This window comes from Bactrocera oleae, chromosome 5 (assembly GCF_042242935.1).
Source record: "Bactrocera oleae isolate idBacOlea1 chromosome 5, idBacOlea1, whole genome shotgun sequence".
NCBI lineage: Eukaryota > Metazoa > Arthropoda > Insecta > Diptera > Tephritidae > Bactrocera > Bactrocera oleae.
The window spans coordinates 37,791,524-37,816,102 of NC_091539.1; positions in this window are offsets into that span (position 1 = coordinate 37,791,524).

A 24,579-nucleotide genomic window follows, 5' to 3' on the forward strand; every position below is an offset into this window, starting at 1 on the left:
ATAATAGGCGATTAGTTTTGGATTTCCTTGATCCAATAGCCGTTCTCCAAGAGGACCTCCGAAAAAGGTGTCTGGCGGTGAGAAAGATTTTCCCGCTTAAAATTATCTAGAATCCAAAAAAAAAGTATTAGTTCTATGGTAGATACACTAATTATCGAAGGAATAGTATATATGTTTATTTTTGACAAAATGGTTGTTGTGTCATAATTTCAAATCGATTGATCTAGGTAAAATTTTCCTCACCGACTCTGAAAATAGCGTTTCAAAAACTCGTGGCTAAAGTTTTAAGAGCCGATTACCTTAAGTAAAAATCGTACAACTATTTGCCAAATCAACTTAAAATTTTCGGAGAATATGTGAAGATTCGATATATGTCAATGGGGCACGCTAAAGAGACATGATTTTTTCGAGCATGAATTTCAGGATGTTGATGTGGAGAACCTTTGATTCCAACAAGATGGCGCTACGTGCAATATAACCAACGAAACAATCAATTTATTGAAGGAAACTTTTGATAATGTGACGAGGTTTTTAAAGTCGTGCGATTTAACACCCCTGGACTATTTTTTGTGTATTTTTGTGAAGTCGTTTATATACGCAGATAAGCCCTAGACGATTGACGCATTGGAGAAGAATATTCGGCACGTCATTGAAGACATGCCGCCCCAATTGTTGCAATGTGATCGAAAATTGGGCCATTCGGCTGAAATTTATTTAAACCAGCATTTTACAAACATAATGACAAACCAATATTTTTAAAATAAAGCTAAGTTCTTGACCATAACATTAAATTATATGCGTTTTATTTCTTCTTGAAAACGACATGATTGAATCAAACACCCTTCACTGATCTCCCATTTATTCACTGAAAAAAAAAATGTTTTTTACAAATGAAATAGGTTTGAGTATATCTAGTGTTATTATATAATTTTTCAAAAACCCTTTTTTTCATAACAATCCACTGTATGCAATGACGTTGATATACCTCTTGCTACGAACTGCTTACATAGTTGCAAAAAAGTCTGCCTTTGTATATGTAAATATTTGTAAAAATTTTCAAATGCTGAAAAAATTTAAACATTGTTAAAATTGTTAAAATTCCATCAAAGGCATCTAACTTTGAAGTTGGTGTGCATTTTCATATACTAAGTGTATACCTATGAGTCTTGGGTGATAAATATATATAAGGAGGATACTATCATAGTGTAGCAACAATATGAGTTGAGTCAATTAAACCATGTCCGTCTGTCTGTCCGTGTATAAATACTAGTACCACAGTTTTTGAGATAGCAATCTGAAATTTTGCATACGTCCTCTTCTCCCCAAAAAGCTGCTCATTTGTCGGAACCGCCGGTATCGGACCACTATAACATATAACTGTTTTTCAAACTGATCAAACAAAATCAAGTGCTTGTATGAAAAACTTTTATATTTTCACAAAATTTAGCATAGATTATAGTTAAAGACAACGCTCTGATCTTCAAACAAATTGTTCAGATCGAACTACCATAGCATGTTGCTGACATACAAACTGACCCATCAAAATCAAATTCTTGTAATGACAATGTTATATTTGTGAAGTGTATTCTAGCTTCGGTGCGACTGAAGTTAATGTTTTTTCTTGCTCCTCTTATTTTTTCGTTATCATGTCAATGAGTATTTACACTCAATACAGAGTATTTATATTCTCACAACTGGTTGGGAAAAAATAAAGACCTTTCATTGAGTAAGAATTAATTCATTCTGATTTTTATGCGTATTCTTTTTTTTTTTTTATATACAATTTTTGCGTATATGTGGGTGTTCGTATGTACAATTTTGAGCAAACTCTTTTGGAAATACTTTTTGAATGAATTCTGTTCCTGTTTAAATGTAATACCTTGATATTATATGTTTCCACAAATAGGATTACTTTAAACATGCATACAGTTCATGTCGTTGAACGTGGAATCACTGGCAATATTTTCCGAAAATCTCCTCCTAATATAATCTTTGTGCCACCAAATAGGTTTTGCTTGTTCCCTAGATAACTTAAGGTTCTATCTTATGCCTCAGAAGATTTTTTATGCGCCATCATGCATTCATCCCACATTATTAGTTTACATTGCTACAAAACCTTTGTCATTAAAGAATTCTTGGAAATGTTGCTGGTTGGTGTTTCGGTGCTTTGGGCTGTTCGACCACCTTCAAATTAAGTTGCTGCAATACCTGAAGAAGCAAGAGCAAGAGCAACTGACATAATAGCTTGTTTGACATCATCAAGCAAATATCCTCAATGGAAATCAATGCCTCAATGTATTGTAAATTTCTTAATTTATTTGCAAATTCGGATTTTAAATAAAATAACGTCACACATGTTATCATCTTATTATTTATATGCATCTTTTTCTAATAGTTGCAAACGATAACGGGATTCTCTGTAAGATCCACAAAATTCACCATCAACTCTTCGTTAATGTTGAAATGAAGTTGGGTTACCTACATTGGATACTTGAAAGAACGGAACAAATTCGACTATTGCACTAAAACCAATGAGTATACTTGTTATGGCTCTGGAGGTAGACGCAAAGGTATCCATTTCACATTTCCATTTACGCAACACAATCCATTAGCTTCATTCAATTGGCATATCTTAATAGAAAGCAGCTCGATTGAAACTTGCACCATTATTAGTTGAGTGTCGCGCTTCACGGGTCTGTCTTAGCCGAATTTTTTCACGTTCATTGCGATCTTCACGTTCTGATAACTCATTTCTAATCTACAAAAAAGAATTAGCGAATCGGTTCAGCTGCTCTCGAGATTTGCGCTTAGCAACATATTCAGTGACACCCTGAACATGGTATACTAAGTTTGCCACGAAGTTTGTATCACCCAGAAGGAGACGTCGGAGACGTATATATATATATCTTAACGAAATTAGGCATAAGTTAGTGTCTAAGGCAACAATGTAATATCCGAAGAAATTATTCAGAGCAGATCCTTATATCATATATCTGCCTAACAAATCAAGTTCTGTGGAGGGTATTATAGCTTCGGTTCAACCGAACTTAACGTTTTTTCTTGTTATATTATATTACAGATTGCATGAATGTATTTTTAAAACCAATATATAATAACATATATCTAAGAAGGTATGAATATATGCATGTTTTCAAGCTAATAAATATGTTTGTATTGTTAAGTATTGAATCCTCATGTATATATTTATGTATGTATGTTTTGTATTTTCTAGGCATATTCTATGATAAATATGTTCAAAGATATTTGAATAATGAGCTTGATCTCAATAGAAATTTTTTCTGTGGTATCTGTTCATACTAAAGAGACAGGTGCTTTCTTATCGGTGTCTTGCGATGAGTCCATAGTCGGAGTTAACTTCCGGTGATTTTATAAATGTTCTAGTTTTCGAAAATACCCACCAACTTAGTTCTGCTACGAACTTCGTGAAATATTTCCAAGAAGCTTGACATGCCTGACGATAGGTGAAGTAATCACTTAGCTACCTTGAATATATTTATAAATATTCTAAATAATTTCTTAAAAGTCGTTTAATCAGAAATAAATATATATTCATCATATTATGAAAAATTTGGTTAAATTTCACCCAGTTTTGTGACCCAATCATCTTACACTAAGCGAAATATTTCAGGTTGGTTTTATTGAAATAAAGCGCTCACAAATCAGATATTTTATGGGATCTTAAGGAGGCTGTGGTGTAAGAAATTAACTTATCTTATGTCTACTTAATTTTACATTTTAACTGATATGGACTTGTATGGTGACTATTGAAAATATAGGGTCCATAACCACCATACAAGTACATATCAGTTATTACGTAAAATTAAGTAGATATAAGATAAATCCAAAGTCAATCGGGTTAGAAATATTCATCAACCATATTGATAGAACACATTCAAAATGCTAAAAATTATAAATTCTGCGTACTTGGAGTATTCGAAATAATTATTTGCAAGTTCACAAAATTCAAATATACCACTAGCCAACACAGAAATACGATATCGAAAACCAATCAAATCATTTGGAGAACTCATCAACGATGACACGGTTCCATAGAATACAGCCTTTGAAAGAGCATAATTCATACTAATTAGTCCCACATGATATATGGAACTAACGTCTTATTTTAAATTAATATCATTTCCATTCCGAGTTTTTGTAACAAATTTAAAAAACAGAAGAGAATTAAAAATATTTAAGTAATACATAAAAGATTTATAATCTAGACCCAAGAAAAGTTCGATTACGAACTTAAACCTTTCGAAAATACCACTGCAGAATAAGATACAGATAGTCTGTCTTTACGCTTTTCTCGATCTTTTTGCAGATAAGATTGAAAAAGTTTTGGTATTTTGCTCCAAAGTCAAAATTTTTTGAGTTCGGAACCACACAATGGCGTCATCTAATTACGAACCGAAATTTTGGTTAAAATCCCAGAGAATAACATTTTATAAATTATAGATTGGATAATTAAATTAGATAATTTCCCTTGTCTGGAAAATCTTGAAAATAAGTAATCCTCTAACGTTTAGGAGTCGTTGATTTTTAACCCCAAAAACACTTAGCAAGGAGAATCCAAGGAGAATTTCCAAAATCGCTAAAAATGTTAAATTATACATGTTTTCAGTCTTAGGAGTAAATGAAGCTATTATTATGTTCCATTGTTCATAGTTTAATAGTCATAAAGACATTAGAGTAATGTATTTTTCAATCACTCACATTTTCTGTTGAAATGTTTTTTAACATTCCATTGTCCTTATTTGATATATTAAAGGTATGTGGACCTGAAATAATTTAAGAAATAATACAATAATTAAGTAATTTAGATAAAACAACACTTACAGTAACATTGAAAAAAGATTTTTTTCGGTATTTCATAAAAACAAACTTTTCCCCCAAGCCAAATAATTCGATGTATAAAAATATTAAAAAACTGTGAAACCGTTTATCGCTTAACGCATATTTACTATTTAAATATGTGATGAAAAATATTGCTTTTGTTTTTTCCCTTCCGCATTGAAATCATAACAACTGTCTAGATTTTGTTGGTCAAACGGTAATATTTGATTTAAAAATCCAATTATATTTTCAATATTTTTTACCCTCTGCATTATTACAACTTAACTGGAGGATATTCTAGCTATGTATGTATATATAAATGTCATTTAACTTTACACAAAAGTGAGTGAATTGTTTTAATAATTTATATGCTAATAATAATATCCGCTTTCATTACAATAATTGATATGCATAATCATATTGAAATCATTATATGAAAGGTGTTAATGCAAATTGACGCTGATTGATATTTTATCAATAAATTAAATCAGAATGTTTATAATTTTGTAAATAATTATATATCGTTGGTACTTTGTTTGCCTGCTTGCTCAGGAAGCTATCTTAAATTATGGTATTTATGATAAATTGAGACGAAAAAAAAATGTAAAAATAATCGATGCCTACATTATTATTTTGATCATTAATTTGAATTAAAAATTTACATTATAGTTTTTAACAAAACTTTGGTGTTTAGCATTAATTTTATTTATAAAATTGCAAGAAAAGTTAATCACTTAGAAAACCATTAACTCGCTTTAAACACCACTTATTTGGTTGTTATGCGGATACTCTCTCTCTCTCTTTGTGTATGTTTCAAATTCGCTTAACTCTTGACGATTTCGAAAGGTGATCATATATGTAAATACAGAAGATATCAAAATAAAAGCAGTTTAAAAAAAAACAACCCAATGAGAGCTTAAACTGGAGTGAACATTGGCTACTTAAAGATCATTTTCAAAGACGTCTATAAAATGAAGCAGTGGCAAACTGAAACAATTAAGTAGAAATTCGCTATTGGAATATGTTGTCCGCATAATGACCTACCGTCGAAAAAAAAAATTGGCAATATTGCGACGTTTACACAAAAAAAAAAGTTAGTTTTACCCAATATATTGGTATTTTTGACCTGCTAAAATGCACAATATTTGTTGTTCAACATGCATAATTTATGTTTCACAATTTGTGAAAGCTATCTGAAATTTCTAAAGTTTGGTTCAATGACTGAACTCCCAAAAAAGATGGTCGCACTTGAATTGCTATGTACAGTCCTTTGTGAATCCCGATAAAAAACCTCGAAAACGCCTTGAACCTATTAAAAAACTTTTTAACCTTACCGCATGAGTCCCGCGCGGACAGAGGTCAGTTAGATATCCTACAACGAGTGAAGGGTGAACTTTTTTAAGCGTGAAGAACTCAATAGATCTTAAAAATTATGGTATTTTGGCACAGAAGGGTTCTATATCTGAACAAGTTCCAATAGCTGACCACCGATTACCGAGCGGTGCTCGTTCCAATCTACAATTACAGATACTGAAGCTCCTAAGCCTTGCAGTTTCTTGCCATTCCGCGGGAGTTCCTTTACTATTGAGATCTAGGCTAGTATCCTTCCTTACTATCGGAGTGGATAGCCGCTTTTCTAAAAGTGAATGCGCTATGGAGATCTACTGTCATCTTAATGACAGTCACCTCTGCTTGGAAAGCGCTGCAATGGTCAGGAAGTCTGAAACTACAGTTGACAGATAGTCCCGACAATATATTGTACTACCTACCCTCCGCGCAAACTTCACCTACCAGGACTAGGTTCGCCGACCTATTAATCCAAGTAGTTTGAAATGAAATGGAAGTGTGCAAAGATTCCAGATTAAGCAGGCTCGCAGTCATATATGTAGGTACCTAGCTACGAACTAGTTAAATTTTCTCTGAGCTTGAGAGAAACTTCCGCGGGCATACACTTTAAGGCTGTATTCACGGATGCTATATGCAAAAAAGAGATAAGTGTCATTGTTAGTGTGGTTCGTGGGTCACCGCACATGCTGACGAGAACCGCTCGCTGAACACTCACTAATTTTATCGCCAGCATAGTATCTTCCATAAATTCCATAGAACATCAATGTTGACCATTTTTCAAACGAGCTTTCGTATGATTATTTGGTTTTACATTTAAATTTTCAACCATTTCTTTTGCGATTCCATTTTCACTTTAAAATTATGCTTTCATTGTATATACTTCAAAAAGTCAATAAAATACCAATGGCGCAATTATTTAATTGCTGCTATTCTATAAAGAATTAACCAGAAATCTAGTACAGTTTAAACACTCTTCTCAATATCGCTGGTACTAAACAAACGCGAGTTTAATGTTCTTATTACGCATTCTAATACATGTTGAGTTTAAGACAGTCACATCCGTTCCTTAGTGATCAAAATCACGGGACTATATGTCTCCAGACTTAGTGATAAATACAGTAAAAGATTTGAAGTTGGAACTATTTGAATAAAATAAAAAAGAATAAAATAATTTTAAAAGCCCTCAGTCAATATGGCGGAAAAACATAACCATATATGATAATTTAGAAGCAACATTCTGATTACTTTTTGAAATGGGTTTACAAAATTAAAGTGAATGAAGACAGACCAATTACAGACGTAAATACAGTCATACATACTTTTTGTCCACAAACCGCAATGACTGGACAATTCCATTCTTTGAAAAACATTCCATTTTTTATAGTCGGTCACATACAATTAAACACAGTCATAAAGGAGTATTTGTACAAGCCCTGCAGGAAAATCTATTAGTTGTAGTATACTTAAGTTTTAGCGCCATGGCTAGTCTGTATTCGCACCGTTTTCTATTAGAAGCGTTGGAGAACTGTCACATTTTATTAGTATTCCTTTAATTATGAACTAGTAATAAATTGTTTAAAATTCCCAAGTGGAGAAAGAGAAACGAAATAACTATCATAAATGTATACAAGCGAAGTAATCGATATTTTAAGAGCACCACGAACTGATTTCATTTCGCTGAAATAGTTCTAGTTCTGAACCAAAACTTTAGGCTTTCACACGGGGTTATACGTGCCCAAATGTATACAAATTTCACTGGTGTTGGTGACAACGCAAAAATTGCGACAAGCGGAAATGTTAATAATTTCGAAACATTCTCGCACTGCGATTTTTCTCGCACAATTAAGTTTTTAATGGCGCAATAACACGCTATTGTGAGAGTGCACATATAAAAACATAAAGGGTGGTCCAACTGGTATTACTTTTATATTAATTTTAAAGATATGAGAAGGTAAACCTGTCTCTTGAAATTGTTGCCGATGGTAAAATAATTGAGCAAGCTTTTCCATACATTATAAGTCCAGAGAACTCAATGAATCACTTTACTTTTACAGACCTTTAGAAAGTATTAGAATTTCAAGTCGCCATCTTTTTGGAACCATTAAGTCCTAAAGCGGTTGATATCAACAAAAGTCAAAAATAATTTGCCGGTAACGCATATCACTGACGATAATATCAATCATTCTAAAATTTTGCACACATCCTTTTCTCCCTAAAAAGCTGCTTATTTGTCGGAACCGCCGATATCGGATCACTATAGCAAATAGCTGCCATACAAACTAACCTTTCAAAATTAAGTTCTTGTAAGGAATATGTTGTATTTGTGGTGAGTAGGCTTATTGTCTATTAAAACAAAAAAAAAATGTGGAAAACGGTTGGCCTCAAGGGCCATCCCTGCAACTTCCCTCTAATTTCATACGCTAACGTTCAAATTTCGCTTTTTTCACTGCTTTTGAGCTCTTCGAAATTTTTCGTTTTCGATATCTAGCAAGTAAATCAACCGATTTCGACCCGGTTTGCGGCAAACGATGTGTTTCTTCAAGGTTTAGAACTGATTAGTTTTTGGTGTCGATCGGTCAAGTCGTTTGGAAAAAATTCGAAAAAGACGATTGGGGCCAAACTTACACGAAATTCAAGTGCAATGAAACCTTTTGGAATGCCGTTTAGTTTATTCAAATCGGTTGAGCAGTTTAATAGTTCTAAGAGGGTCACATACATCCACGACACACACACATACATCCACACATACATACAGACATACGGACATCATCGTAGAAATGTTCGGGGAAGCTTCCTCGACCCTCAGAACGTCGAGATCTGTTGAGAACTCGATTTTTGCAAAATGGGGTGAAACCAATTACTTCCCGATTTTTAGAAAATTTTCCATTTTCTTAGCGGGAAGTTAAAATTAACTTCGGTTGCACCGCTTTGTATAGCAGCTATATGCTAAAGTGGTCCGATCGGAACAATTTTTTCGCAGATTAACGGTACGGCCTTAGGAAATAATCCTTGCCAATCGCGAAGATATCTTGTCAAATAAAAAAGTGTTCCAGGGAAGGACTTGATCTGGTCAGTCAGTTTTTATGGCAGTTAAATGCGATAATAGCCGATATGCACGATTTCGACAAATGAGTAGCTTCATGAAAAAAAAATGTGTGTGCAAAATTTTAGATCGATATCTCAAAAACTGAGGGACTAGTTCGTGTATATACAAACGGACAGACAGACGGAAATGGGAAAAATGGATTCGGCTCGTCTTTCTGATTATTTATAGATACATTTCATAGGGTCTCCGACGTTTCCTTCTTGATATTTTGTTGTGCTTTTTTTTTTCAAAATAGTGCCGGCATAATTTAGCAACTTTGTTCAAAATAGAACAAAAGAAAGTATCGCATGTAGGAGTATATATGAAAATATATAATATCTAAAATTCCATAATTTCTTTGAAAATATTTCATTTGTCGGGCCTAAGAATTTCAGGCGCTCCAAAGTACATTGCCATTCATAATCGGAAATGTTGGTCAAAATGTACAGTTTTCTAAGCCTTTGGCTCCTTTGGCTTTTTCTACCACTTTTCCTTCTTCTCTCCCTCTTTCTGTAGCTCTAACTCTCTTTACTTCCGTACAGTCACTATGTGGCCTTCCGTTGGCTTGTTGACCGACCAGCTGACGCTTCCGTAATTTGGTCAAGTAGTGCAAATGCTTTTAAGAATTCCAACACAGACGACAAACATGCTACACATACATACATACAAATAAACCGCAAATGCATAGGGAGCGACAAAATAATAATACAATAAATATTTACGTAACATGTGTTTGTAGATATGTCAGTATCAACATCGAATTTTCAATATGCCTGCACTGGCGAAATGTTGCCACATGCACATAAACATGCATAATAAACGAGCAGCTAAATGCTGAAAGCGAGAAGTACTGGAAAAGCGTCAGCTTGTAAGGACATGTTTCAAAGTTTCTTAATTACACAAAAAGTTGTCCTTTTAATTTTCGCTAGTTGTTTATATTTTCCATCTCTTTCTTTTTTTGCTTTCGTTTCGGGTGGATTGCGTTTATTTCTAAAAATAAATTATTATGCTTTTTTAATAGCCAATTGTAAACCTAAAATTCTTTAACAATTTATTTCACATATTCAAATTAGTTTTTTAGAATTTTGAAATTTAGATCTTAAATTCACTAAACATCATCTGGCTTATTAAAACTTGTGGTTCTATCGATTATGTCATCATACCACGGAAATTATTTTAAATTATGAAATAAAATCCATGTTTCGGAGAGCTAAAACATTTTTAATATTTCTTTATTCCTCAAGTAGAAACAATTTATCTATGTTTTTGGGCCACTTAGCCATGGTCTATATTCTCAAGGCTCAAATTTAAAAAGCTTTTGTCAATCGTTAAAATTATATTTTATTAGTAATTATATTACCAAAAAATACTCACGAGATAAGTTTCTAAGTAATATTCGTATTTATAGACAGACAAAAGGAGGATAGTGTATGGTGAAAATCAGGCTATACCATTTATAAGCCTCAGATATTTAATATGAGAAGACCTAACCTTTGGCTGGCTCTACATTGAAAAAATGTGTGTCAATACGAAATACAGTGAGCATTTTTTTCAATCTTTTATTTCTATTTATTAGAATAATACCAAAGCGAGAAAACCCTTCACAAATAAAGAATTTCCATAGAAGAAGTTAATTTTGTTCGGTCAGTTTGTATGGCAGCCATATGATATAATGGTCCAAATTGAACAATTTGTTCGATTATTGTAGCACTGCCTTGAATAATAACTCATGCGAAATTTCGTGCAGATATCTGTGGTTTTAAAAATATGTTTTAAAGTAGGTGTTGCTCCGCCTCCTTATAGTTTAATTTACAAATATATATTTCCAAAATATTTAAGCTACTTTTTATATAACACAACTTTAAGTTCCATCTGATTTTTTCACTTTCCGGTATACAAATCAAGCCCCAATTAATCTTATATACTTTGCAGGAATATTTCCTTTAACGGTATGCAATCTTAGGTTTAAAAATCGTCAAAAACGAAAATGTGGACCCCAGAGCTTAGGGCTGACATTTTGTCGAAAATATTGGTCAATCTGTGAGATATATAATTCAAATTCGGAAAAAGTATTTTTTTGATAATAATATATATCAATACTGCCATATACCTTATATAAAGATTTTCGAAATTCCAGTTGCCTTTTTACCACATGTATCGGCCAATGTGGGTGTTATTTTAATTAAATAGAAAGAACGCATTTTTCTAATAACAGTGTATCTTTGTGCCTAAAATAAATAAGCTGATATTCATATAACTGATATTCATGATTTTGAAACTTCGGGCTGTCTTTATTCCATATATGGTATATGTTTATTATTATATATTTATAAAACAGCTTGAAAATAAGTTCTCAAGCGAACAAATAGCTGGTATAAATTACGATACATAAACTGGCATAATTAAATGGAGATAGAATAGCAATCGACTATATCAGTTTAGGGACGGATCCACATACTCTCTTGTATTAAATTCAATTGGATCATTCTCGTGTTGCTTTGACTTGTAAACATTTGAGAGTAAAATGCAAAATTAGAGTAGAAAAGTTGCGACACGAATGCGTTGACATATTTTGCAGAATCTTATGACGAAAAGTTTTCGATTATTAAAGCAAAGGTTTTTTACGACGCATTTGGAATCATAAATTCACTAGTACATTCCATTGAAAACGGAGAGCATGTAGTACATCTATAGCTCGCGATTACCGTTGATTTATTTTATACCCTTTATATTGTATTAAAACTTCAGACATAACATTCAGCGAAAATTACATGAACATTGTAAGCACACATGAACAGTTGCAATGTAGCAGAGTTAATGGGCAATGGTTGCTCATGGATGAAGTTACAAATACATATATGTAGGTAGTAATGTTGAAATACTTATGGTTTATATACAAATATACTCAGATCAATATACAATGCTTATAACGCACTGTGAACATATGCAAATTAGTTGTAAATACATACATGCAATGAATTTACATTCGTATAAATAATTATATGCTTGTAAATGAGTATGCATGTACAAGCATGTACATACCTATATCCATGCGATGTCCGACAGTATGCAATGAAGCGGCGCCAATTTGACTCGCCAACGATTCAATTTCTTGACTATTTAATGCCCTGTCCTTGCAGCATATCAACGCAAATGGCAGCTACACACACATGCATACATACTGCCGCAAAGTAGCAACAAGTCTGTCAATGTTGCATTTGTGGCCAATGCCAGTGCCAGTGAGTGAGTGTGTGTATGTGAATGAGCAGGGCGACCGTGCGACAATACGATGACTGCCAACGAATTGCTTAATTGGTTTGTTACATAAACAGCGCGATTACGCTGGAAGGTTTTCGCTCAACCGCTCAACTGCTCACACACTTATCGACTTTCAGTGGATGACGCGGTGCGAAATACAACAATTGACGTGATGTGTGAAAGGATAAGAATGGAATGCGCCATTGAATGGGTCATTGGGCATTGCACATGTGCTGCTTCTTGCAAAGTGATAAAACAACGCCACATGAAATGGGAAATCAGCAAATAAAAGCGTCTACTTGAATTAACGAATTCACGCGGATTTCACAATATTATCAGCTCCGACAGTTTAAGCAGTCGACCGAGCGATTTAATGTCTTGTTAATGTTCAAAGCACTCAGGCTTTTGTAATGGTCTTTAATGGCGTCAGCTTAACGCGACCATATACACTTGTGAAAGCACACAGAGTCACAAATACAAGTAGCATATATATGTGAACGTAGGTCTTGATAATGATAAGACTCGGGTGAAATGTTCATCCAGTGGTAGACAAATTACTCATTTTATTTGTTTTATGTTAATTTCTTTATTTGGAAACCACAGTAATAACTATCCTCATCTGTAGACTTGATCATGGGAAGAATAAAATCACAACTGGTAGAAAAAATTGTCTAATCGATTGTTGTAGTAATTATCCGAAAGAAGACCTCAATTTAGCAATAAGAATGAAAATAAAAATATTCGTCACGATTTAACAGTAGAAGTGAGAAAATATCAATCGACGTTATCATTACTTTTCAAGTATATCGATTATTAATCGATAACTAGCAATACAATTAAATCGTTATCGATTATTTAACAATGAAGCCATTGGAATATTTTTGCAATATTCTCGATCTACTAATGCGCTGTCTTCAAAATTTTGTTTACGGGACTGTTGTTGCAGTAAATATTCCAAAAGATCTCGACAAATTTTGCCAATAAGAGCTAAAATTCGGATATACTTCGTGGTTTGAAAGTAGAAGTGAGGAAATGTCAGTTGATGTCATTAACACTTTTGAAAATATATCGATTTTTAATCGATACGCAATTGCAATTATTCTGTTATCGACTATTTATCTATTAAGCCATTAGAATATTTTTGGGGTTTTCTCGATTTATTAATCAATTTACTTTAGCACCAAATTACAGAAAGCATGCTCCAATATTTTAGAGTTTTTGATAGAAATCCTTTTGGGACACATATATTATATCTACCAATCTATCTATCTATCTTTACTATCTTGGAGCTAAACTAAAGAGGAAGACTATTGAAAAATCCTGTCCCCTACTCTACTCGCTCATTCTTTATTACAACTCTAGAAGCAAGACTCTTATAATCGAATTACATATTGATGAGTGTCCTTGATACATATCATGTCTTAACCTAACGTTGAAACTTTTCTTTTTAGACGGCAAAGGCATGTTAGAACTTAGAGATGAATAACTTCAAGGTATGTTGTAAATTTATACTTGATAATAATTTATATTAAAACGTTCCGATATTAGTCCAAATAACCCTAGTCCCAGACTAGCTCCCTAGAGATCATATTCTACATACGAACACAATTCTTTCTAATCCTGGATCAGCTTATAATACTAAAAACATAATAAATATAATGATAAAAGTTTTCAAACAAAATAACGCGAAATATCTATAAATTTTACTAGTTCAGAATTTTTTCTGACCTCATTGCAATATGAACCAAACTGGTCGCCCAAGGGATTTAGACTATTTTTTTTATTATTCGAAAGCAAACATAAACTAGTGCTGAACTAATTATCAATTATAACAATTAACTATTGAGCAATTATGTCTCAGATAATCCGATTTGAGAGTTTGTCAAAAAAGTTAAAATTAGTAAAATTCCAAGATATAAAATTGCCTTGTCGTGGTCGAATCGCAGTAAGCCAACAAGTTGCTACAGAGTATAATAGTTTTGTTATATATATAGGGTTATATATACATAAATGATCAGGATAACGAGACATTATCAATGATAAGCATGTTCAATGATATTTGAACACCCTTGTTTCAGTGCGACAATCGAACTGCAACCACGCCTACTTCCCATATAACACAACTTTAAATTTCATCTAATTTTTTCACTTTTCAGTAACAAATCAAGCATCAATGAATATATCGGGAGAAAACTTTGCACGAAAGTGTCTTAAAGGTCACTCAGGTCTGAAAATTGCCAAAATCGGACCATAACTATTCGAGCTATGGAAAATATGGCTCACACAGTCTATGTGAGTTCTTGTACTGAAATTCGGGGAGAATATTTTTGTGATAATAGCATGCCCTTGTGACGAAAATGGGTAAAATCGGGTCATAACTTCCCTTAGCTCCCATATACCTAATATAAATATTGGTCACTAAGATTCAGAAAGCATTTCTTTTTAATAACATTGCATTTTCCTTTCATTGCATATAATGGATGCAATAAATTCTACTGTTAATTAAAATATATACGAAAATCGTAATTCACTTTACCTTGCGTGAGTATAAAATGTTCGGTTTTTGACAACACCTGAAGTATTTCCCCATCTTTGATCAGTGCAAATCTTATTGTCCGAAGCTAGCACCAACCGTTTGCTACCTGCTCCTGTCTATGGCGACTGAAATTGTAGGTGATAAATTCGCCTCAAGAGAAGCTTGTGAAAATCGACTGTACCAGTTTTTATCAATAGAGTCTCTATGAGAAGGCGTGATGAAGTTATCTTCAAAATGGCGAAAATTTAACAAACATATTTGACCGAACTATACTAAATATGGCCTTCAATTTAATGCAAAAATAATGAATTTCTTAATTTTAGTAAAATATCTGCATAGGAATCATTAAGTTAAAATACTCGATAGTTAATTGATTGTTACAATCGTTTGGAGAGGTTTAGAGCGCGTTGCATTCGTTGTAATTGAATTTTCTTTGTGTCATCAGCTTTAGTCACATAATAAATATAATATCACTATTAAATTCATCGTCCATTTTACATTGGACAACAATGTTAATTGGACTTATGTCAAAGCAAAGACTGCAGGATTATTGATTATAATAAGTCAAATTAAATTGTGAATGCATAAGTAATCCCGTATCTGTAGAAGCATTTCGTTTATGTGTAATCCTATTATTAAAATCTGCATATTTTCGAGCTTAAAATTTAAAACGTTCAATGTAGCTTAATCTTGATTGCTCTTTTTCTGTTGTCTTTACGATTTGCATAACTTAATACGCTGTTAAAACAACAAATAATAAATCCTTTCGGTATCGGTATTTACTTTGTGCTGCGTGTCGTAATATTTGCGCTGAAGTCCAGATAAGTAAGCTAAAATAACAAACTTAATTCGTATAAAAAAATAATTTTGAGTTGAAGTAAAGGATTACAATTATCGACAACATTTTTTTAAAATATGAAAAGGATATAGATAAGTATAAAGTGTGTTCATTTCGTTACTCTCTAAAGAGTGGCGAAACGTAGAGACTAGCGTTTAAGTAATTCTTCATTCAAGTGTAAATAAATATTTGAAAAAATTGCGATTTATTTCGTCTTCTCTTTCTCTTAGCTCGATACACCTAAGCCCTTGGAACGATGCTCCCACTACTTTAACGCGTCAGAAAACTACATTTTCTGAAGTTCTGCAAACTAATCCACTTGTGACGGTGATAACTTCTTCATTTGACTAAAATTTCTACGCGGCGAGTAACTTTTTCAACTTTGGTAACAAATACCATATATTTTTTCCTCGCCAAAGAAGGCCGCGTTGTCACACGATTAGGTTTTATTGCTCGGACTGCTCGACAGCTTTCTCATGCCCAATATTTCATACAGGATACATCTCATACTTTTTTTAAATTCTCTGCGCGATTTCCTTTCCAAATTGATTCCTCGGTCGTACATAAATTAGTCATTCCGTTGTTAATAGGTGTGGATGATGACTCACATGAGGGAAATTTTTGTCTCGGTCAAAATAAACTTTTCGATTGGCTCCATTACTTAATAATAATTTATTCTTCATACTTTGTTTATATTATGATTTAATATAGAGTTAGATAGTAAAAATTATATATAATTTAATAAATGGTGCATTGATTTTCAAGAAGACAAAACATAAACAAGTTTTCCATGCAATGACTTGATTGCGATCGTTTAGTTTGTATGGCTGCTATATGCTGTATTTGTCCAATATCAGCCGTTCCGAGAAATGAGTAGTTTCTTGATATGTTGTATTTTTCTAATATGGAATAAATATAGTATCGCGCAGTGATAAGATTCTTTGCTTTGAAAGGTTTAAACGCAACAAAAATTTAAAAACAATTGTTAGAAGTGTATAAGGAGTCCTCACCTTCAAAAAGCACTGTTGAATTTTGAAATGGTGAGCTTAAACGTGGTCGTACTAGGCTTGAAGACCATCGATGCGAAGGACGACCAAAAACCGCAACCACAAAAAAAATTACTAAGCAAGTTTATAATATTGTTAGTGAAGATTCAGGTTTGACTAAGCGTGAAATTGCTAATGCCATAGACATCTAAGACGAACGAGTGCTTCATATTTTACATGGAAACTTACATATGAAAAAGCTGTTTGAAAAGTTATTGCCGCACCCGTTAACATTTCAACAAAAACTGGATCAAAAGCAAATTTCTCAGCATAATTTGTAGCATTTTAAGCAGAATAAAACTGAATGCAAAAGGAATTTTGTTGATTGATTATCTGCAGAAAGGTAAAACAATCAAGTCTGCTTATTATTGCAGCCTTTTGGATCAGCTGGTTAACAAAATTGGTGAGAAAAGGCCTGGATTGCAGCACAAAAAATCATTTTACGAATTGCTTGAGCATTCACCGTATTCACCAGATTCTGCTCCCAGCGACTACTACGTTTTCAGAAACCTGAAACAATTCCTTCGTGGAAAGCGTTGTTCGTCAAATGAAGAAGCTATTACAGCCGTTGACGGGTATTTTGCAGACCTCCCGAAAGTCCTTATAGGGATGACATAAAATTATTGAAGGATCATCGGAATAAGTGTATTGAAGTTAAGGAAGACTATAGTGAATAAAAAAATACATTTCGTACCAAAAACATTTCATTTTGAGTGCAGAAACTGCTCAACTAACCTGTATGAATCTATATATATATATATGTCTTATATTATATTATATTTATATATACTTTACAAAATCTTCGACGTCTCCTTATGGGAGTTACAAACTTCGTGACAAACTTAACATATCCTGTTCAGGGTATAAAAAACTGATTGCAGATACTTGAATTTAACAAGACCCTTTCTAACCAAGGTTTGACGCGCCACTGAGATACACTGCAAGAGGCTCCAAATCCACAAACACGAAATAAATTTCAGCTACTTAATATTAGGTTATGAATTTACACACTTTATCTCAATAAGCAGTTTTGCACAGCTATTTGATAAATCATAAATATTCATTACTTTAATTGGCGAAACATAATTACAAGTAATAAAATCTTGCTAACAATTTTACTTAGCAAATATAAAAGCAATTTGTAGGCGATTTATGAAGTGTGTTCTTATTTCATAACTGTACGTTTGTTAAAGTAAAATATTTGCAAATTTTATTTATAGGAATGACGTAAATATTTTTGATATATTTTCTGAGATTTTTTGGTTAATGGTAAATCTAAACATCGGATATTGTACTAATATGATTTTAATGATCTTAAACAGTCGAAACTAAATAATAGTATAAAAAAAATGTCTTTGTTTTCACAGATAAACTTTTGTTATTCATACGCCTAGGCGCACACTACATATAATGTGTATACAATTAATATACGAGTATTTAGTGCCGATGGATCTATTGAACGACTTATTGCTAAAGCGCTATACCAGCAGTAGATAAATAATAATATTCTGGTTTGAGAAGCCAAATGATCTTATTATTAATAATTGAAATCTTACTCTCTAAAAGATAAGTAAAGAGGACGAAACTGGCAAAGTCACTATTCTCAATTCGTGTTATCTGGTAATAAATACGGATTTACTACATATCTAGGATATAACGAAAATCAAATCAATTCTGCTACAATTTTTCCTTTATATTATAATATTATATACTAATATTGGAAAGTAGAAGGGTTATATCAACTTTCAAGTCAGGAAAACTGCGGTTTTTTATGAAATTTTTGAAGAGGTATTTATTTAATATATAAATAATAATAAGGTACATTTACAGAATTTAATGTACTCTAATAATAGGCATTTTTTTTTTAAATTTAGATTTCCTTGAAAAAATATTTTGCTTTTTGACAAAATGAGGGTTTGTTAAAAAATCTACACTGCCGTGTTGATATTTTAAGAAATCATTACCTGACAAATATATACTTAAAAGGTTCGAGTGGAAATTTCAAGTCAATCGGTCAAGTCATTTCGAAGAAATTTTCCACACCGACGAACAGCGTTTCGCGAAAAACGCGTTTAGAATAATACAAAAAACAAATTGTTTTCCCTGTCCAATACGCTGTATGTTATTATCGAAGCGTTTGGTCGGCAAAGTTCAATTAACTTCAACTTCACTGCACCATAAACTAGTAAACTCTGCGAGCATCATTTTGTATCAAAATGGCAATATACAACTCTTTTATACACTTAAAAACATGTGTAACAAAGCCTGAGAGAAAGAAATTCGATTCATTTTAATTTTGTCCAAGAAACATTTGTCTAAGTGAGACCTTTTTGAGCGGCTGTAGACTGGTCTAATCCCTTACTCAGTGGCGGATCCACGGGGGGTTTTGGGTGAGAAAACTCCCAAAAAATCGTCGGGTCAGTACCAAAAACAAAAATGATTTTTGTAAAATCAATATTAAAAATATTTTTGATGGAAAACTTCTGTAACAAAAAGAAAGAATCCCCAAAGAAGAAATTTAGGATCTGCTCTGCTCTTACTACTCTTTACATTTAAAACAATGTCCAATATCGTATTACCATTCATTCCACATTTGAACCTACCTTACCTACTTTTCTTATTTTAAAGAGAATTTTTTTTGCACAAGTTTCAATGAAACTATTTCGTAACTGCCTCTTTCCCATTTAATTCAAGTTTAGCAAATTAAAATGTTTACTGAAAAAGTTCTTTTTGCTCTTACTAACTGTCTCTTTTTTGTTTTGAGGAGCACTTGATTACTTTCAGCAAAACGCTTACAGAAGTATGTCTGCTACTAGACCTTCTTTTTCTTTCTTTTTTTACTTTTTTTTAGAAAGTCTTAAAGCAACAGGTTATCAAAGAACACATTTATATATTTATATAACTAAGTGTGTGTCTAATAAAACTTAATTAATTATGTTAATTATATAACTAATTCAGGCACTTAGAACCATAAGTAAACGGCTAAAAAGAGAGCACTTAAAACTCTGCAGACATGAAAATGGCCAGAGATTCTTTTCTATTTTCTCGCTTTTAATTATGAAAATATATGTAATCATACATATTAAATGCTATCGCACCCAGAAGAATTAGGCTATAGGCAAAAGCGCAACAGCGCTGCCATAAAAGCAGATAAAACAAATATGGATACTAAAAAGTTTGGCAATTAACGCCAAAAGGGCTGGCCGAACTAGTAGGCGAGTAAACAAATACAGATTAAACAAACTAAAATAATGATGTGTGTAACGAATTTTGTGGGCGTCATTACACACGATCGTACACACGCACGGCACTTAAAACAAATATTTGAATATGGAAAAGTTTGCATATATCAACAGTTATATGCTATGCTACATAGTATATAATGCACAGGAGTGTTCGAATGTTTGTATGTGTTTTATCTTGGCAATGTTCATAAACAGTTATGGCCAAACAAAGTCAACATATGTCGCTCAAAGAAGATTATTGTGCCGACGGCAATTATACTTATAGAATGGCAAACATAATAAATACCGTAATGGCCGCAAGGATGTTTGCCAGGACAACGCAACAATTATGTTTGTTGCTGCACACTAAGAAATCAGCAGCCCCTTATGTTGATACGTATGTATGTACTCACACTGGTATTAACATATGTGTTTCGGGTTTTTGCGACAAACGAGTCTGTTCTACATTTCCTTTCAATATTTTGAACATCAGGCCAAGGATGCGAAACATGCGAATAACCTTCTAACAACTAAAGCCTTTTTTGTATAAACAAATTTCTGAGAAAAATTGTTTATTTTTTTTTTAAACTTTGTGACGAAATTTTTCTCATTTGAATAAGAGTTTTCTCTAGTTTTTAAAGTACGAATATTTCGAGTCAAAACAATCATACCCACGAAAAATATGCTCGCAATAGCTATTAGTCTCCGAAGTCAATTTCCTTCTAGAATCCCTCGCGTTGCTGGAGCGAATATTTGAGTTTCCGAAAAATCATTTGTTCCAAGGGTTCCAAGGTTCTAACTGGCAAATGTGGTAATGATTACAGTCACAAACCAGTGATCGCCAGTAATAAGCCTCTTCGTACCCAAACCAACAGCCGAAATCTTTTGAAACTATCTATAAGCAATATTTAGAGCCCTTGTTATTTCTCAAATGCTTCCTTCTTAAGAACAATTGGGCATTTGCGGACATTTTGTATTTGCGGGCACTAAAGTACTTGTATTTTCGATGAGCTAGGTAGACTTCTCAATACACTTCTGCACAACTTCCAATAATCCATATTGGGTTTACATAATCTCAAGCAACTTAATCCTTAGTACACATGGCCGTGCTGCTCGTAAACAAATAATTATGGAACAAAATACATAGTATACATCGCAATGGTTTCGGTACGCTTACTTATCTCCGGAAGCACAAAGCTTAGAATATTCTGCGCAAGGATAAAGACGACGCTGTTGTATGGACGCGAAACATAGCTGGTCTCCACCTCCAAGATTCAAGTGCCTACGAATCATCTGCGGAATATTTTTGCTCAAAATTTGAATCAATCAGCGCTATAGAATTTAACGAAAGAGAAGCCTGTACGAAAGTAAACAAAGCTCAGAAAAAGTGCTGGATAGGTCATGTTCTGAAGAAGCCTCTAGACAGCTTTACGGGAATGTGGCTCGCAAGGAAGTACAAGTAGAAGTCCCGTCCGACCAAAATTAACATGGGAAAAGTCAGTATTACGCGAATTAACCGATGAAAACATCACCTGAGACGACGCAAAGAGCACAGCGCTCAATCGTGCGGGATACAAAGAGGTTCGAAAATTTGGTACTATAAAACGATGCCACTATATTTAAGAACATCAGTTTGGTAGTTAGACCTAAACTTCAAGAGACACTAATTAAATTTGCCAGTTGTCGATTGGCTCGTGTGATATAAGATTTTGAGTAATATGAGCATCTGATGATTCTGAACAGTACTTAGAATTTGGTCTCGAACCGCTTTATATTATTGTATGTGGTTGCAACAGAATCGCTACAACACATTTTGAGTAAAGACAAAGGGGAATCTGCCACTTCACTGGTCATCAATTTTGACTCTTTGAAGGACGGTGCTTTTAAATCGAATTTTCTTTCATTCTTTTGATTGGATACCAGTTACTCTATTTATACAAGTTTACATGCATATCTATTTTGCCCCTTTTAAAGTAATCAGTTTAGATATAATGCACTTACGCTATTAGATATGTAGATATCGGTGAAGATGCGATACACGTAGCCTGCGAAAATTCAAAATTCGCGAGACAACAATTCTCAGTTCATTTGGAATCCTCATATCACAGAGGCTTCAACCATTCCCTCGAATCATTAATTTGATTTGAGCATATCACTGAAAGTTTTATGAGCATCAAAAATGGATTCTAGAGTTGAATAAACAATTTTCTACTTGAGTCAACATTTCAGATGTGACTATAATAATGTCAACTTTCGGCAAAATTTTTTATATAATCTTTTGAGTTTCCAGATAGGAATCTTAACTTGACAACCTATCTTAACACCAATAAAAAAATAAATGACTGTGATGTAAGGCTTAGTAAACATAAAGGATCGCCCTAATCTAAGATGCACTTATGACATTATTTTTCTTAGAGCAAACGTTAAGTAACACACCAATATAAAACTATTGGCCGTCAGTTGGCAAGAAAGTAACACCAACTTGTGGATGTTTTCTAAAAGTTTCCTGCTAACTAAAACTAAAAGCAACAAGGGCGAAGAAGCATGAAGAATGAAATAATCGAAATAAACTTTTCTAATATGAAAGCAAACGCTGACGAATTTCTCTTGACTAAGCAGTTAAAAGAGACCTTGAACTTCGATAAACTTTATACAAAATTAATAGGTTGTTGCATGCCGCATTTATAGGTTATAGGCGAAAATTAGCAAACAAAACCTAAAATACACTTCCTAGTTTTCAAAGCGGTGGGAGCGGCAAGGGTTGATAATAACTCACTTTATGGACTATGTATTGGATCTATAACAATTTTCACGTGGTTTGCCAAAATATACCATAACTTGATTGATATTCCATTTTTCTATTTCGAATATGCGGTGAAAAGTTGCTGTCTGCTGTGTGACTGGTGATTTAAAATGAAACTATTTCGACAAGGTAGAGCTGCTAAAAATCGTTTGCGAAACCTAGCCCAGCAGCAAAATCAACTGCAAAGTCGCATATTCATGATGTCAAGGTCAGAAGGGGGTGCTATATTATGAAATTCTAAAACCAAGTTAAATCATTAATAGGGAACGCTACCGACAACAAATCATCAAATTGTAGCCATTGATAGCTAAAAATCGTCTGGAATTTGCGACAAGATATGAGACAACGTCCTTACCTCACGGTGCTCAAAAGCACAGCGTATCAATACAATGTGTTGATCAGCGCCCAGAAAATGCTAGGCATTTTTCAGTACCGATTGGTAGTGTGGAATGGACACACTACACACCTTGGTGGGATTCGAGGCCTATCTAACACATCTGCCGTACTTGGGGTACGACACTCGGTTGCTGTGCAACTCCACATTGAGTGATCAAAACACTCTTCCCGCATTTGGGCATCAACCGAAACCACCACGATACTCCCTGAAATGCCAGTCCGCATGAGCAGATTGGAGCGAACTCCAAGGGCCCCTGCTCCCCGTGGTACCAGAATTAAGTCTCCGGTCAGACCTCGTAGTCGAAGCTACTACCAGTTGAGCTTCCATACTGCTCTGTACTGGTGACCAGGGAAAATCCCTACCCCTCATCTTTCACCTAAGAAATCTAACCCCCATTTTCAGTTAATTGTCTCCGCCGCCTGAACAATTCACGCGCAAACCTATCAAACGACCCTAACTTTTCGGTATTTGGACTAGTGAAGATCATACCACTGACATCTAATCACCCATTAGTCCAACTAATCCCCATTCCCTCAAGGTTCCTAATGTCGGAGTACATCGGGCAGAGCGCAATAACGTGCGCCCAATCTTCAACACGCGCCCCACATATACACCCTGGCGTGTCAGAAAGGCGCCTCTGATGCAGAAATGCGTTCAGAGGACCATGCCCCGTAAGCAGAAACCCCAGGCTCAGACAGAATTGGAAGTCTGGGTTTTCTTCTACAAACCTAACGTCCCGGATGTACTCATAGGTCACCCTACCGTTAGGGCTATTGTCCCAACGGTTTTGCCACCTTATCCTGACCATGTCATCTAGGAGTCTCTTGCTTCCTATATATCCTTCCCTCTCCACGTCAAGATCGGAAATCAGATTATTCTGCAGCAAGGACACACCCAAGCCTCTTTTTAACCTGAATGTGACAGCACGCTGTATAACAATCAGGTCACGAGGTGGCACACGCTGCATGGAAAGTAATTTTTGGCGACCCAAGACCGTCGTGGCTAATTCCCACAATACAGCAGCTCCATAAGTGGCACAGGCCACAAATAAGCCACGATATATGGTATGAACCGCACGACGTCCGAGGCCCCAATCACTCCGTAAAACGCGTCTGATCTTGCCGACAATCGCCAATAGTCTCTCTTTCACGCTCACCAAGTGTGGAGTGAAACACATCCTTTCCCTCA